Genomic DNA, 17863 nt, shown 5'->3' with positions numbered 1-17863 from the left:
CGTGTTCTGTCTCCTAGAGATGAACGTACTTTGGTGCGAAAGGTGCAAATCAATCCCAGAACAACAGCAAAGGACCTTGTGAAGATGCTGGAGGAAACCGGTACAAAAGTGTATATATCCATAGTAGAGGTCGACTGATTATGATTTTTCAACGCCGATACCGATTATTGGAGGACCAAAAAAAAGCCGATACCGATTAAATCGGACGATTTATATATAATAATAATGACAATTACAACAACACTGAATGAACACTTAATATAATACATCAATTTAGTCTCAAATAAATAATGAAACATGTTCAATTTGGTTTAAATAATGCAAAAACAAAGTGTTGGAGAAGAGAGTAAAAGTGCAATATGTGCCATGTAAAAAAGCTAACGTTTAAGTTCCTTGGTCAGAACATATGGTTCCTTTTAACATGAGTCTTCAATATTCCCAGGTAAGAAGTTTTAGGTTGTAGTTATTATAGGACTATTTCTCTCTATACCATTTGTATTTCATATACCTTTGACTATTGGATGTTCTAATAGGTACTTTTGTATTGCCAGCCTAATCTCGGGAGTGGATAGGCTTGAAGTCATAAACAGCGCAATGCTTGAAGCACAGCGAAGAGCTGCTGGCAAATGCAGGAAAGTGCTGTTTGAATGAATGCTTAACGAGCGGGCTGCTGCCTACCACCGCTCAGTCAGACTGCTCTATCAAATTATAGACTTAATTTTAATATAATAACACACAGAAATACGAGCCTTAGGTCATTAATATGGTAAAATCTGGAAACTATCATTTCGAAAACAAAACGTTTATTCTTTCAGTGAAATACGGAACCGTTACGTATTTTATCTAATGGGTGGCATCCCTAAGTCTAAATATTGCTGTTACATTGCACAACCTTCAATGTTATGTCATAATTATGTACAATTCTGGAAAATAATTACGGTCTTTGTTAGGAATAAATGGTCTTCACACAGTTCGCAACGAGCCAGGCGGCCCAAACTGCTGCATATACCATGACTCTGCTTGCACAAAATGCAAGAGAAGTGACACAATTTCCCTAGTTAAAAGAAATTCATGTTAGCAGGCAATATTAACTAAATATGCAGGTTTAAAAATATATACTTGTGTATTGATTTTAAGAAAGGCATTGATGTTTATGGTTAGGTACACATTGGTGCAACGACAGTGCTTTTTTCGCGAATGCGCTTGTTAAATCACCCGTTTGGCAAGGTAGGCAGTAATTCAATGAGAAATTAAAAGGCACCGCATCGATTATATGCAACGCAGGACAAGCTAGATAAACTAGCAATATCATCAACCATGTGTAGTTAACTAGTGATTATGTTAAGATTGATTGTTTTTTATAAGATAAGTTTAATGCTAGGTAGCACCTTAACTTGACTCCTTGTTGCACTCGCATAACAGGTAGTCAGCCTACCACGCAGTCTCCTCATGGAGTGCAATGTAATCGGCGTCCAAAAATGCTGATTACCGATTGTTATGAAAACCTGAAATCGGCCCTGATTAAAATCGGCCATTCCGATTAAATCGGTCAACCTCTAATCCATAGTAAAACGAGTCCTATAGCGTCATAACCTGAACGGCCGCTCATAAACAAAGATCGTACTTTTTGGAGAAATGTCCTCTGGTCTGATGAAACAAAAATATAAATGTTTGGCCATAATGACCATCGTTATGTTTGGAGAAAAAGGTGGAGACTTGCAAGCCGAAAAACACCATCCCAACCGTGAAGCACGGGGGTGGCAGCATCATGTTGTGGGGGTGCTTTGATGTAGGACGGACTGGTGCACTTCACAAAATAGATGGCATCATGAGGCTTGAAAATTATGTGGATATATTGAAGCAACATCTCAAGACATCAGTCAGGAAGTTAAATCTTGGTCGCAAATGGGTCTTCCAAATGGACAATGACCCCAAGCATACTTCCAAAGTCGTGGCAAAATGGCTTAAGGACAACAAAGTTAAGTTATTGGAGTGGCCATCACAAAGCCCTGACCTCAATCCTATAGAACATTTGTGGGCAGAACTGAAAATGCGTGTTCAAGCAAGGAGGCCTACAAACCTGACTCAGTTACACCAGCTTTGTCAGGAGGAATGGGCCAACTTTCACCCAACTTATTGTGGGAAGTTTGTGGAAGGCTACCCGAAACTTTTGACCCAAGTTAAACAATTTAAAAACAATGCTACCACATAGTAATTGAGTGTATGTAAACTTCTGACCTACTGGGAATGTGATGAAAGAAATAAAAGCTGAAATAAATTATTCTCTACTATTATTCTAACATTTCACATTCTTAAAATAAAGTGGTGATCCTAACTGACCTAAGACAGGGAAATTGTACTAGGATTAAATGTCAGGAATTGTGAACAAATTATTTTAAATGTATTTGGCTAAGGTGTATGTAATCTTCCGACTTCAACAGTATATACAGCTTACCATTCAAAGTGAATGGCCATCTATATTGCTCCCCAAAAAAGTGTGTGTTCCTCTGTGTGTGTGTGTGTGTGTGTGTGTGCGCGAGAAACTTTCCACAGAAGGGAAGTGACCTGGCCTCTAGAGTTTCAATGATGGTGTTTTCAGCAATGCTTATGGACAAAAAGTTGGTAGACGCTGCTCGGGTTTACAAATGCATTAGCCTGATGTAACCAGTGTGCATGTGTAAATGCCACATGAGCTCAGTTTCCAAACAAAATCCATTGACTTTGTGAAATGTCAGCAGTCGCCTGGGGTCCACTAAAGGGCCACTAAATGGCTCCCTAAATTAGGGGCACAAACAGTGAGAGCTTTAAGACAACATACAGTACACTGCAATACACTATATATATATATATACAAAGGTACGTGGACAAATTAGTGGGTTCAGCTATTTCAGTCACAGCCAATGCTGACAGGTGTATAAAATCGAGCACACAGCCATGCAATATCCATAGACAAACTTTGGCAGTAGAATGGCCTCACTGAAGAGTTTAGTGACTTTCAATGTGGCACCATCATAGTATGCCAACTTTCCAACAAGTCAGTTCGTCAAATTTATGCACAGCTAGAGCTGCCCCGGTCAACTGTAAGTGCTGTCATTGTGAAGTGGAAATGTCTAGGAGCAACAACGGCTTAGCCGCAAAGTAGCAGGCCACACAAGCTCACCGAATAGGACTGCCCAATGCTGAAGCGTGTAGCGCGTAAAAATCGTCTGTCCTCGGTTGTAACACCACCGAGTTAAACTGCCTCTGGAAGCAACTTCAGTACAAAAACAGTTAGTCGGGAGCTTCATAAAATGGGTTTCCATGGCCGAGCAGCCGCACACAAGCCTAAGATCACCATGTGCAATGCAAAGCGTCGGCTGGAGTGGTGTAAAGCTCGCTGCCATTGGACTCTGGAAAAGTGGAAACGCGCTCTCTGAAGTGATGAGTGATGAATCACACTTCACCATCTGGCGGTCTCACGGAATAATCTGGATTTGGCGGATGCCAGGAGAACGTTACCTGCCCAAATGCATAGTGCCAACTGTACAGTTTGGTGGAGGAATAATCTTCTGCGGCTGTTTTTCATGATTTCAGGGCTAGGCCCTTACTTCCAGTGAAGTGAAATCTTAATGCTACAGCAATCAATGACATTCTAGATGATTCTGTGCTTCCAACTTTGTGGCAACAGTTTGGGGAAGGCCCTTTCCTGTTTCAACATGACAATGTCCCTGTGCACAAAGCGAGGTCCATAGAGAAATGGATTGTCAAGATCGGTGTGGAAGAACTTGACTGGCCTGCACAGAGCCCTGACCTCAACCCCATCAGGATGAATTGGAACACCGACTGCGAGCGAGGCCTAAATCGCCCAACATCAGTCCCTGACCTCACTAATACTCTTGTGGCTGAATGGAAGAAACTCCCCGCAGCAATTTTTCAACATCTAGTGGAAAGCTTTCCCAGAAGAGTGAAGGCTGTTATAGTAGCAAACGGGGGACCAGCTCCATATTAATGCCCATGATTTTGGAATGAGATGTTCGATGAGTAGGTGTCCACATACACTACATGACCAAAAGTATGTCCCCTAGTCACCATCCTCTCCCCACCTCTCTCTCTATCCCGCTTTTGCTCTCTCTGTGTATTGTTCTCACCCTCACTCTTTATCCTCCTCTGTACCCCTCTTCATCTATCTCTCCCTCTCTACTTACATTAACGTGATCTTGAATACACGGTATGAGAAACAGCCGTAAGCATGACTTTTACCGACTTCTTCTCGTTTCCCACGGTCACTTGGCTATAAACCACATTAACCATCCTCGATCCATCACCAGAGAGAATGAGCACCGCCGCCACCAAAATGAACAACAACACAGATCTGTGACATGTCTCTATGAGAAGAGATGTTTATTAATGTTGATGGATGAGGATCTAGCTACTCATTAGGACAAGCTAATCAACTGGCACGCTAATTTTACCAATAGTCATTTCATTAGTGAAATTAGCCCAAGCGCCGGAGCATCTCCAACACCAAGAAAATAACGCAGATGCCTCTGCTTGTTCCCTCAGTATGCAAAACAGCGCGGTGATGTCTTTAACAAGGAATGCTGTAATTATAGCTATTGTAATGATACAATTAGGGAGAGAGGGGATGCGAGATGGAGAGATGAGGAACGAACGAATGTGAAAAACAGGACGAGGAGAATTATCTAATAATTCACTTGAATGCCGAAATGATAGGGGGGGGTACCCTCATTATTCTAGTAACATGACCTGATTAAATACATCCAAACTATAGCCTATGCCACAGCGATGGGAGAGAGAGAAGGTAGAGAAAAGAAAAGACAGAGAGAGAAGGTAGAGAAAAGAAAAGACCGAGAGAGCCAGAATACCTTAGAGAAGTAGACGATAACATGGAAAAGAGCAGAGTAGCGAATAGCCAAAGAAAAAGCTGTGTGTGTCCAGCTACTACTAGCTGAGGGATTCCCTCTGAGTAAAGGAAGTGAGAGCAGCACAAATACAAGGCATGTGGCCAACTACCTACACTTCCTTATTCATACAAACACACAGCATAGAGCAGAGCACAGGGAGGTTCTGTTTTAACAGCGTGGCTGGGTATTTGACTAACTCCACACACCACTCCTCCCTGATCTGCTACCAGGCCTGTTGTCAAGTAACTCACCACTTACACTGTAATCATCACTAGATACTATTCAGAATACACCGCCAGGCTACTGAAGAGCCCCACTTTCTCGACTCAACTCTGGCGTGGAATAATGTAGAGGGAGAGGGAGTGATCAAGAGGGAGAGAAAGAGAGAGAGAGAAAGATGGAGAGAGGAATGTCAGAGAAAAATGAGGATATAAAAACAGAGGGGGTGGAGGAGGAGGAATGATATGCATATACTGTAGAGAGGGAAATGAGCTAGATGAAAAAGAGAGCAGTAAAACAAGAGGCACATATAGTAACAAAAGGGAGTGAGGTAGAGTAGAAAGAGAGAAATATGGATAACCCACCAGAGCAATAACGTTGCTACATGTGTCTTCATCGTTAAATTACAGTCCTCATTACTGTGTTGTCCTGCTAAATTGCTATTAACAATGAACCATTGAGTACTGTTTTTTCCTCTTATCTATCTGTACCATCATTTATTTGACAAATGCCTTTGTTTGCTTGGGCAATGTATGTGTTTTCATGCCAATAAATATTTTTTAATTGAATTAAAATTGAGGTAGAGTAGAAAGAGAAGAGAGTAATTGAGAAGTAGAGCAGAAAAAAAGAGGTCAAGTTAGAAATATAGGTAAAGTAGATGACATGTTAAAGAGAGGTAGAGTAGAAAAAGAGGTAACGTAAAAAGAGGTAAAGTAGATGACATGTTAAAGAGAGGTAGAGTAGAAAAAGAGGTAACGTAAAAAGAGGTAAAGTAGATGACATGTTAAAGAGGTAGAGTAGAAAAAGAGGTAACGTAAAAAGAGGTAAAGTAGATGACATGTTAAAGAGAGGTAGAGTAGAAAAGAGGTAAAGTAAAAAGAGGTCAAGTAGAAAGAGGTAAAGTAGAAAGAGGTCAAGTGGATGACATGTCAAAGAGAGGGAGGGCAGCAGATGTTTGTAGCTTTAACGGCTCAAAAGATAGAGCCACATTTGAAGGAAGAAAACTGAAACCGCTCTGTTTATTACAACCACATCTAGTGGCTACCGGAGGTTACCGACGTAACCCCGGTTCTGTGAACCAGCGTGCTTCATTTTATATCAGAGTTTCTTTCGCAGCACCATTTTCAAATCAGGTGGCCCCACATGGGGTCGCTGTCACTAGTTTGGGAAATGCTGCTCTACTGGCTCAAAGACCATGACAGACCATGAGGCTACATGACAGCCTATGCTAGGAACAAAACCTGCTCTCTCGTTCTCTTTTTCACTCTCCCATCCCTTCTACCCCGCTCTCTTTGCCTCTTTCTCCCATTACCCCACTCTCCCTCTCCCTGTCCCTCTGGGGAGTGTCACAAATGGCACCATATGCCCTATATAGTGGGCTCTGGTCATTAGGTACCACTAATGACCAGAGCCCACTATACAGGGCATAGGGTGCCATTTGGGACTCAGCCAATGACTCCATATAAGCTTTGTCATTCTGGACAGAGCACTCTACTGTTTATCTGCTTACTATCGGCCAGCTGATGAAATTAGTGACCACGGTCCTCAGGCTAGATCAGTATGTGTGTGTGTGTGTGTGAGCGCGTGCGTGCGCAGAAATATAGCAAACCCCAAACCAGGAACAAATTGTCTTACGACTATTAGAGCAAACAGCTACTACAGTAGAAGTAGAAGTGTACACGCAGTATTACTATATTACTACAGTACTATAGACATAAATAATTATACAAGACGCAGTGTGTGGTAAGTGAATGTCAAGTGTGTAAATTCCCAGTTACACACTGCTACTCCCATTCCACTATTCTCTCACTTCTCTTCCTCTAGTAGTAGGCCACTTCAATACAACGTGCTGTGAAGAGTGGCAGCGGCATTTACCAGTGAATAAGTGAACAAGGTAAATCTATTCCAACACCGACCTTCCATTGCAGCCCTTCACTTGACAACAAGAGGACATTGACAGGACATGGCTGCCTGGTTTAAATCGTAACTTATTATTTCAGATGTCATAACCCCGCTAGAGAAAGAAAAAAAGAGCTATCCCACTCCGAACAAGTAGAGGTAGAAAATGTCTGGAGGAAAAAAGCTCGACATCTCATTCATACTAAACTGTTAAGCGTCTAGTAGGCATTCAAAAGTGCAGGATCAAATTTAGAGTTTTCAAAACCAGATTTTTCATGATTAGTAGAAGAAAACACAAATATACTGTCATGAACTGGCATCAAATTAGAGTTAAGAGCACTCTATCCTGTATCTAGAACAGAAAACAGACAGAAAACAAATGAGAGAAAAGTGGAGTGGAGTGCAGCAACAACAGCAACCTGCGAGCAGCTCTCCAGAGTAACATGGGGTTAGCAACAGTAGCTGGGTTGGTGATGGAGAGAGGGTTACATTTTTTCGTGTGTGGTTTTTTTGGGCCTCCTATGTCCAAACAGTAAAAAAAGATATATATACTTGTGTGTGGAACCGGTCCATGTTAATTTATTTTTTATATTTTAGGTATTTAGCAGAAGTTCTTGCTCAAGGACACGTCGGCAGATCTTTCACCTAGTCGGCTCAGGGATTTGAACTAGTAACCTTTCAGTTACTGGCCCAACACTCTTAACTGCTAGGCTACCTGCTGCCTAGGCTAACAAATTCTAAATGGCACTAACAGTTTGCAAATTAGATTAAGTGGAAAATAGAGGGGACACATTTATTCCAAAACCGCAGCTCGTTGTTGGAACAATCAACCAGTCCATTTTGAATTGTTGCTAAAACTCTCGTCATTTGGCAAGGAATGTAGCTTGTGTATCCCATCAGTTTATAACAGGCATTTATATCTGTAGGCCTAACGGGAGCTTGTGTGCGCACTCACGGTCGTGACGCAATTGAGTGAGACATGGAGGGAATTTAGGGAGAAGAACTGTGTGATGTTTGGCATGGATTTTTTTTCTGCTGTGCCCCACAAATCCACATGTCAAATCAAATTAACGTTGTCCTCAAGAACATTTCATTTGCCTGTTCAGGCATCCACAAAGCACATTCCCCCAAATTGTTTTAGTGTTTTTAACTTTTTTATTTTTTTCATCTCTGGTTAAAGATCGAGTTTTGGCGTCCTTTCGAGTACTCGAACACTCGAACACTCCATCCCTACAGCCTCCGTTCATCCATCAGCAGTCAGGGTATTCAACAGGTGGGGATGGAAAAACAGATTGGCTGGAGGCAAAACAGATCACAAACACTGGTAAACAAATTAGGGAGGAAAGGGAGATGGGGGAAGGAGAGGTTAGTGACACAGGTGAAAGATGAAGAGCTGGGTTTGTATTCTAACGAGGTAGAAAGGGGAGCACAGAAATGAAGAGAAGAGAGGGGGAACAAGAACAAGAGGAGAGAATAAGGTTCAGTTGGTAGAAGGAGGCAGAACTCCTCACCTCTATCCTTCTCTTGCCTCTCAACCTCTCCCTCAACCCTCTCCTCCCTGCCCTTTCCCCATCACCCCGCCTTGCCTCCTCTCTTCCTGCCTCTGCAGACACACCTGCCTTGCATACTAAAGCACGGACTGCGTCTCTCCCTCTCCTTCCCTCCCTCCCTGCAGACGCGCAACCCCTCACTCACACACACACACACACTGCACCAAACCCCACCTCCCCCCCTGCCACTAAGCAAACGTGGCTGTGGCCACACCCTAGACAGTGGGGAAACTTGCCCGGTCGCACCCAGCAACAGATCAATTCAACCTTACAGTTCCAGCACCACATGCTATAGCTGGCTGATCGCTTACAGCCCTATACTGCCTACTAATGACTCATACATCCCATGTGATGTAAAGTGTAAGCACACGCAAGCTGCCAACACTTGCTCCACCCACACGCAGTATGGTGTGCACACACGCAGTATGGTGTGCACACACGCAGTATGGTGTGCACACACGCAGTATGGTGTGCACACACGCAGTATGGTGTGCACACACGCGCATGCAGATCACAGTTGACTTCAGAGAGGGATTAATATAATAAACGTCTTAACATATAACACATTTGGTAACACTCCATAGGGAAATCAGGCCCTTCTCAAAAGAACCCGCTTCAGTTCAACTGTGCTTACTCTCACTACAACACAATCTCAGAATACACAATCTCAGAGTACGAAAGAGAGAGAGAGAGAGAGAGAGAAGCCTTGGAGTGTGTTATTCAATAAGCTAATGTTTTGCATTCAAACACACTGTCCACTCCCCTATTTTTAGATATGAGTCAATTTAAAAACCTAGATGATAATATCCAGTAAATCACAGCTAAACAAACATTATCTTAGCATGTGGTCTGTGTTTGTATATGCAGTGCAGTGCTGCCTCTGTTCTAAAAGAGCTGACCAGTTGCTGGTGTTTACCAATGAAAAGGCTGCAACAGGACAGGACACATCAACATCTCTCCCCCTCCGTCTCTCTCCCCCTCCCTCCCTCGTTTCACTGTTGCAGTGGCAGAAGGATAAAGCAGGAATGAAGGAGACCACACCCTATCTGCAGTCACATGACCTGCCTGGAGGAGGAAATCCCTTACTGCAGAGAGAGGTAGAGAGAGAAAGAGAGACGGAAGAGAGAGGGGGGGGAGGAAGAGAGAAAGGAAGGGAGAGGGGGGGAGGGAGGTAGAGAGAGAAGAAACTGAAAAAGACAGAGACGGACGGGACTTGAAGAGTACAGAGAGAGAGTGAAAATAGATTAACCATGTAAGTAGAGAGACGACTAGTGAAGTCGAGCAGCGAATAAGAGGCAAAGCATGAGAAGGGGGAAAACATGAAGAGATGGGGTGAGGGTTGGTGGTGAGGCAACTCTCTCCCTCGTCTCCTCAGACACGTTGAACTCATTTGTGTTCTCAAACATGCAGTGAGCAGAGCCATAGCTGGCCAGCCCAAATCACAAAGACACCTCCCAACTCCTCTCCTCTAATCCTCCTCTCCTTCTCATCCCTCTCTCCCGCTGTGTGTGTCTGGTAGGCGTCTGGCCCTAAGGTATGAACAAGACATAACAGCAGCGAAGACGGTGCCACACACCCCAACACCCCAGACTATATAAGGACACAACTACAATAAGAAACTACACACACACACACACACACAGCTCTATATAAGGACTCAACTACAATAAGAAACTGAATACACGCACATACACACAGCTCTATATAAGGACTCAGCTACAACAAGAACCTACACAGACACACACACACACACGTCCATATAAGGAGCCGACAACAGACAAATGGAAATCACAAAAAACATGCAAACATATTTTACATGTTGATCCATTAGCAGATGCTTCCAACAGCAATTTACACTCAGTTCTTTCAACTAAGGCAGGTAAGACAACCACATATCACAGTCATTGCAAGTAAAACCTTCCCAAGAAAATCTGCTATTAAAAAACACAGGAGTTCAAACATGTAATCTGATTACAAAAAACGAATCCGTTGCGTTACCCTGTAAATGTAATCAGTTACCTTACCAGCAAAAATATTGTCAGATTACAGATACTTTTGAAAAAGTAGATGATTTCTTCTTGGATTACTTTTAAATTCAGAAAGGATGCTTCTCCAAAAATACATGACGACACCTTTCTGTTCTCTCAATGACATTCAATTGAGCATTGAAAAAAGGCACAAGTTTAAGTTCGTTCCACCTCGCTCAGGTGGAACAAACAGAGATCACTATGAAGACACACCAAATACGTTTGATGGATCCCTTTTGTCTTCTTCTAATCCCTCTGAAAGGGGAAAGTTATCCAAAAGTAACAGAAAGTAATCTGATTACATTAGAGTTCAGCTAATCCAAAAGTTGTTACTGATTACAATTTTGGACAAGTAACTAACATTTAGAACGTAACCTACCCAACCCCACACAGCTTTAAATAACGTCCTCCTGTACAGCTCCTCAATGCCAGAAGGTTTTGACCATTTTCCTCCTCTCTGAGTGTATCTGAGATATAGAACACTAAATAAATAGCTGGAGACACAGACAGACAGCACCACCTGAGTCACCGGAGGACAGATGGAGTGGATCAGAACACGGAGGCTCGATCTGGGACGGGCTCTGGAAGGCATGCTGGCACACAGACAAACACAACGACATGCCAGGGTGCCCACAGAACTAGGATGACTATTACATGAATGTGCCAGTGGTATTAGAAAAACAAAGTACAGAGCAAGTTACTTCTGTGTGTGTGAGATCAGTGGTTCCCTTTTCCATCCACTGTGAGACCCAGGGATCTCGAACCGTCACACTGGTCAGAGCCAGGGTCACAACATCTCCATGTCAACCCTCATTGATAAAGAGCAATGAAAACACACACACGGGCTTAACCCTTACCACAATTTTTCTCCTACTTCAGGGTCTTCCTGCTGCTTGGATTACATTTGGGTCTCACGAGCACATATACAGTCAGGTAGAGACACTGGACAAAAACACTCTTTACGGCCTCTCCCTCTTTCAACCTTAGCAAATATGAATGAATTTTGAGGAATTAATAGTTTCCACCCTAACACTTTATATTTGAGATTCTTCAAAGTAGATACCCTTTGCCTTGATGACAGCTTTGCACACTCTTGGCATTCTCTCAACCAGCTTCATGAGGAAGTCATGAGGAAGTCATGAATCAGGGCTTCATGGTCAAATTGCTGCAAAGCAACCACTACTAAAGGAAACCAATAAGAAGAAGAGACTTGCTTGGGCCAAGAAACACAAGCAAATGGACATTAGACCACTGGAAATCTGTCCTTTGGTCTGATGAGTCCAAATGTTTGATTTTTGGTTCCAACTGCCATGTCTTTGTGAGACGCAGAGTAGGTGAACGGATGATCTCTGCATGTGTAGTTTCCACCGCGAAGCATGGAGGAGGAGGTATGATGGTGTGGGGGTGCATTGCTGGTGACGCTGTCATGATTTATTTAGAATTCAAGGCACACTTAACCAGCATGGCTACCACAGCATTCTGCAGCGATACAACATCCCATCTGGTTTGTGCTTAGTGGGACTATCATTTGTTTTTCAACAGGACAATGACCCAAAACACACCTCCAGGCTGTGTAAAGGCTATATGACCAAGACGGAGAGTGATGCATCAGATGACCTGGCCTCCAAAATCAACCGACCTCAACCCAGTTGAGATGGTTTGGGCTGAGTTGGACTGCAGAGTGAAGAAAAAGCAGCCAACAAGTGCTCAGCATATGTGGGAACTCCTTCAAGACTGTTGGAAAAGCATTCCTCATGAAGCTGGTTGAGAGAATGCCAAGAGTGTGCAAAGCTGTCAAAGGAAAAGGGTGGCTACTTTGAAGAAAATCAAATATAAAATATATTTTGATTTGTTTAACACGTTTTTGGTTACTACATGATTCAATGTGGTATTTCATAGTTGATGTCTTCACTATTATTCTACAATGTAGAAAATAGTAAAAATAAAGAAAAACCCTTGAATGAGTCGGTGTGTCCAAACTTTTGACTGGCACTGTAGAAGTCTACTTTTAACAACTGCTACTGAACATTTTACTAAAACACATTTACTTGAAGAGTACAGATGTACATTTTGGTAACAGAATGACAGTAAAATCTCCACGTTTATGTGACCACATTTTCCAAAAACAATGTTAAATATCTACTCTAAATTAAGATTCAAAGATGTCTACAGAAAGACTGGGGTGTCAGCTATGATATGACACCTTGACTTTGAGAAAATCTTTTTGGGTTATTGAACTACAGTAAGTGAAGTGGATCAACACTTGGAAACAGAATGATGGTAACAGAATGACAACATGGGTCTTCGATCTGTACTTTCTAGAAATGCATAGTTATGAATGTCATTTTATTCATGTTGGTGTATCCTGAATACGTACACAAAAAGGTAGACAAATGTAATAACCTCCTTTGCATGTTTGGGTATTATTCTTCAAACTGGTTACTATTCTAATGAGCTCCGCCCCCAAACAAGACCAAATTTGCTATAGTAATGAATAGTAGCGTAACATTCAGTACAGTATATTACATTATACTGTACCTCTACTATCCTTTTTATACTGTATTATCCTTTTCTATACTCTGTCCTTTTCTTTGCTATACTCTACTGTATTATCCTTTTCTTCACTCTACTGTGCTCTAATGCCACTGTGGTTGGTGACTATGATTTCCCATAGTGGCCAATTAAATTGCAGTCAGTCTGTTACTGATCTGTCACTCTGTTACCAATTTGGTAACATCGTGACATGTTTTAGTCACTTAATAATTCATAAACAAAATTGTTATCCATAAAAAATCTTAAAAGATGTGGGTTTTTGGTAACAGAATGACAAGACACTAGTCAATATTTGTTAAACTTACAGAAGGCAAATAATTTCTGCAAAACGAAATATAAAAGCTGATATTAGTTGTCAGGGACCATTTCTTAAACATGATTGTGTTTTGATGTAGTTCTAATAGCTTTTAAAGACTTCCTCCATCTGTGTGAACAGAAATCAAAGCCTTTGCTTTTTAAAAAAAAAATTTAATGGAAAATAGTAATTTCCCCAAAATAGACTCTTAGCTTTCAATTGACACAAAATTTGATATGCTCCTATAAAGTCATGTTGGTGCTCTTGGGGCTTTTAAGAGGAAATTACCTGTCTCTCTGTGTCCTGGTCTGGAATGTCACCACACTGATCTGGGAGGGCGGGTCTGAAGCAGAGACATGATCACCCCCCCCCCCACCACCACCACACACAGGCAGGCATGCACACACAAGCATTCTCACAGACATGCATACACATGTACACTCACACAAACATACAGGCTTGTAAGTAGGCATAGGCTTGCACACAAGCACCCATGGAAATTCAAAAAAGATGCACGCACACACACTATAGTTTCATGCATTAAGCTCATTCTTGGCATTCCTGTCTCGTACTCCATTCCTCCCTCTTGCTGACTTACTCTGGGTGGACGGTGGAATCACATTCCTCAGTCTGAATGTAAAACTACACACAGTGTGTTTTCTAAAAGCTTGTAAAAAGAGATTATCGAGGAAACACTTGGCTAAAGCAGGACTCTCTCCTCCCTCTCAAATGCTTCTTCCTCCCATCTTTCCCCTCTTCCTACCTTTTTGGTTCCTTATTTCTGTCGTTCCCTCCCTCCTCCCTCTTTCACTGAACAGAACAATGAGCTGTATGTGTGCCCAAGCACTCTGAGCCACTCCCAGGGGTGCGTGGGCTCTGGTTCCATTTAGAAATTATTCCATGCTGTCAGCTACTAAATGAGAGGGCCCGCTCAGAGAAGAGGGAACTAGACAGAGGGAGGGAGTAGAGAGAGGGGGGAGGGGGGGTTGGGGGAGTAGATTGAGACCGAGGTAAAGAGTAGAGTAAGTGAGAAAAAGATTTATGCAAAAGAGGCAAGAGAAAAATCTGTGGAGAGAGGAAGGGGAAGGAATATAACGAGTACGTACGAGACAAGAGGCGAGAGACAAGGAGACTGAGCTAAAAATGTTTGAGGGGAGAAGAACGATAGACGAGAGAGGGGGGAGAGAGAGAAAGAGCGAGAGAGAGGGGGAGAGAGAGAAAGAGCGAGGGAAAAGAGGAAGGGACCTGGTGAGTAAGCACGAGACATGGAAAGAGAAGAGAGGAGAGACGGCTAAAAATGTTTGAGGGAAGAAGAACGATAGAAGAGAGAGAGGGGGAGAGAGAGAGGGAAGATGAAGGGCGAGGGACATGGTGAGTAAGAATGAAACACATGGAAAGAGACAAGAGGAGAGACGGCACTGAGAGGGCAGAAAGAGAGAGAATTGAATCACGCAGAGACCAAAAGACAAAGAAACAAAACTAACAAGAGCAACGTCTGGGAGGGGGAACAAACAGCAGTGCACATGAAAGAAAGTGAAGAAAAGGTGGACATGTTACATGTTGCCATAGTGATGGTGAGTCCATGGACGAATGCCAAAAGCCAGTCCCTTGTACTAGTAGCCAAATACACATAGACAGTCTCATCTCTAGCTGATCCTGTTGGTTTTGGCCCAGGGTCATCTTAAACTCTTTATAATGTGAATCTGGTCCCTCGGTCTCATGAAAAGAAGGGTTGTTGAAACCTCAACTCACAGCGCAACCAAACCAAGCTCTAAAAACAACATCCAACTATCTCTCTGAGTTTGTGAAAGCTCGAGAAAAAAGCGAATTCCTGCAACAGGCATTTAAGCAAATTCATGTAAAAGGCATTTTAAAAAAACCTTTAAGTACAAGTTGTGTTAACTCTACTTGGGTTGTCTTGTTGTGGTTGGAGTTGACACCAATACGCACATATGATAATTGTGCGTGTCTAAGTGTTCCATCTCACATGGGAGTGTTGCCACTGATCATGGTTGACTGCTGTCATTGAATCAAAGTCCTTTCTCTTGGCAGCTCTACGCTGTGTGCGCGCGTGTGATCAGTGTGATTGTGTGTGTGTACTTGTTAGTGGGAATTGACTGCACTGACAGATGACTTAGGCTTCCATTACAGCCGGCCAATCAACACGGGGTTGACATTCAGAGATGAGCGAACAGAGAGATACGACAAACACACTCCAACCAACCGTCAGCCAGAATTAGCCACTTTGTTTTCATTATGCATTTTACTTGAATACATGTTTTTACCCCGTAATTCATCATGTTCTTTTTACTTTGTGTAAATCTCTATTTATTTGTTTATCTGCCTTAGGTACTTTTTTTTGTATGGTTTGTTTTATGAATACTTGAAAGGAGGTGACTTACAAGCCTTTCAGAGTTCGTGCCTCTCCTGCATTTTTTCCGTTTGTGTATTAATCTCTCATCTTGTTTCATATTTTCTTGTGTGCAAATACAAAAAAACTAAATGAAATAACACACACACGCGCGCCCACTTCAACGGAAACTGTTTAGCAGTAGCATAGACATAGCTGTGTAGGAGTGGACCCTCGCGTCACATCAGCACAAAACCCTTTTACTGGACAGGGGCCTATAAACCCCCTTCAGACCAGGAACCCTTGTTGACCCCACTGGCCAGAAGAAGTCCCTTTAAGCCAGGCTTGACCAGGATAAGGCCCCAATCAGCCTGCTATCTTGATCCAGGGCAATAAAACATATTATAAACAAACCAGAAGAGCCCAAGCTAGAATGCTTTTTGCGCCAGTATATGACAGGGCAATAAAGTCCTGATCCAGACAGGCCTACTTCCTCTTGACCATGGAAAGTGACAAGTCTTTATCTAAGAAAATAGACTCATTCAACAACGCACCAAGATCTAGAACAACTTTCCTAACAGCACGTCAAACATGAAGGACTCATAACATTTCGGGGTTATTTGTGTGATATTATTTAGTTTTTCCTATGTTATTGCAAGGTATAATATGCTTATTACAAGTAATCATGCAATGTGTAACCTAACCAATGCCGGTTTGGTGCCTTAGGACTGCAAACCTCATTTCAGTCACTATTGGACTGCTTCTGTGAGTGTATGGTACGTGCAGAACATTCTACGGACACTTGTGGACCAATTCCTAATTTCTCCAATTGGCACAAACATACCAACCCTAGGAGAGGTCAGGGGAGGCTTGCATGACTTTCTCCACCTTTCCGAGCTTGAACCAAAATCAGCCGGGTCAGATGGTTCGGCGGGACATTTTGAACCTTCCCCTCAATATGGAGGAATAAAAGAACTGAGGAAAATGTTTTACACTTTCGTTCCAGTGAATGTTTTGGCTGTCAGATGTGACTGTCAAGACGACTTCTGGACGAACTACCTAAAAGGACTTCCTCTTGCGAGTTGTCATTTTTCCATTGAAGCCGAGCTAAGGATTCCAGATGACCAGCTTGCGTCGGACTGATCCTGTCAAGAGCTCAGTCAGAAGGCCAACGCTAGCATTCCTCACCAAACCTCTACTTTGGACCGTTTTGCCTTGCCCAGCCCAAAACTCCCCGGCATCAGCACGCATCACTGAAACCGCACAATCTGCCCGAAGACCCCCGTTCTATCTATTGACTGTAACTACACAACTAAATTGCCCTTTCTCTCCCCAGCATTGGCATGAGGTGTAATGTGTAGCTCTTTAGGTTAATGTTAAAGCAGAAATAATCAGTAGAAACAATTACAAAGCAGATTCCCCGCCCCGTTTCGGTAAAAAGATAAGGGATGGGGTTGGAGAAGTGTAACCACTCTCAAATTCATAGAGCTATGGATGCAAGGACTGACCATACATGATATCAAAATTATAGTTTCAACCATGTTTTGAGGCTTTATAGTGTTTGTTTACAAAACAGAGTAAAACAAGCTTACATTTTGGGGTCTGATGGGGTACAACAGTTAAACTAAGCTCATGAGGCATTTAGAAAGATACAATCTTCAAGAATCTATGGATACATATTTTTTAAAATATTTTATTTATTTATTTAAACTTTATTTTACTAGGCAAGTTAGTTAAGAACAAAATTCTTATTTACAATGACGGCCTACACCAGCCAAACTCGGACGATGCTGGGCCAATTGTGCACCACCCTATGGGACTCCCAATCACGGCCAATTGTGGTACAGCCTGGATTCGAACCAGGGTGTCTGTAGTGACGCCTCTAGCACTGAGATGCAGTGCCTTTGACCGCTGCGCCACTCAAGAGCCCTAATTTATGAGTCCAAAAATGGATATAGCAACTGCTGATTGTAACGGCATAATTTAGAACATATTAGAACTGAACCCCTACTTGCCCTTTTAAGTTGCTCCCTCCATTCACAGAAATATAGGACATAGTCTTTCAC

The 17863-nt window shown here is 42.5% G+C and overlaps 1 protein-coding gene across 8 annotated transcripts in view; it reads right to left on the bottom strand.

Annotated features, from left to right (window-relative positions):
• The window catches only part of LOC139563299 (plasma membrane calcium-transporting ATPase 1-like), a 168770-nt gene that overhangs the window by 131025 nt on the left and 19882 nt on the right, over positions 1 to 17863 (bottom strand). Inside the window, exon 1 of one of the 8 annotated variants that reach the window (XM_071381886.1) lies at positions 13736 to 14322. The exons of the other annotated variants lie outside the window; for them this stretch is intronic. The gene's annotated coding sequence lies outside the window, so the exon portion shown is untranslated. Of the gene's footprint in view, positions 1 to 13735; positions 14323 to 17863 lie in introns of those variants that run through there. 8 annotated transcript variants of the gene reach the window in all.

Source organism: Salvelinus alpinus, chromosome 2 (assembly GCF_045679555.1).
Source record: "Salvelinus alpinus chromosome 2, SLU_Salpinus.1, whole genome shotgun sequence".
Lineage (NCBI taxonomy): Eukaryota > Metazoa > Chordata > Actinopteri > Salmoniformes > Salmonidae > Salvelinus > Salvelinus alpinus.
The sequence above is the reverse complement of the archived record's forward strand: the minus strand, read 5'-3'. Positions and strand labels throughout refer to the sequence as shown.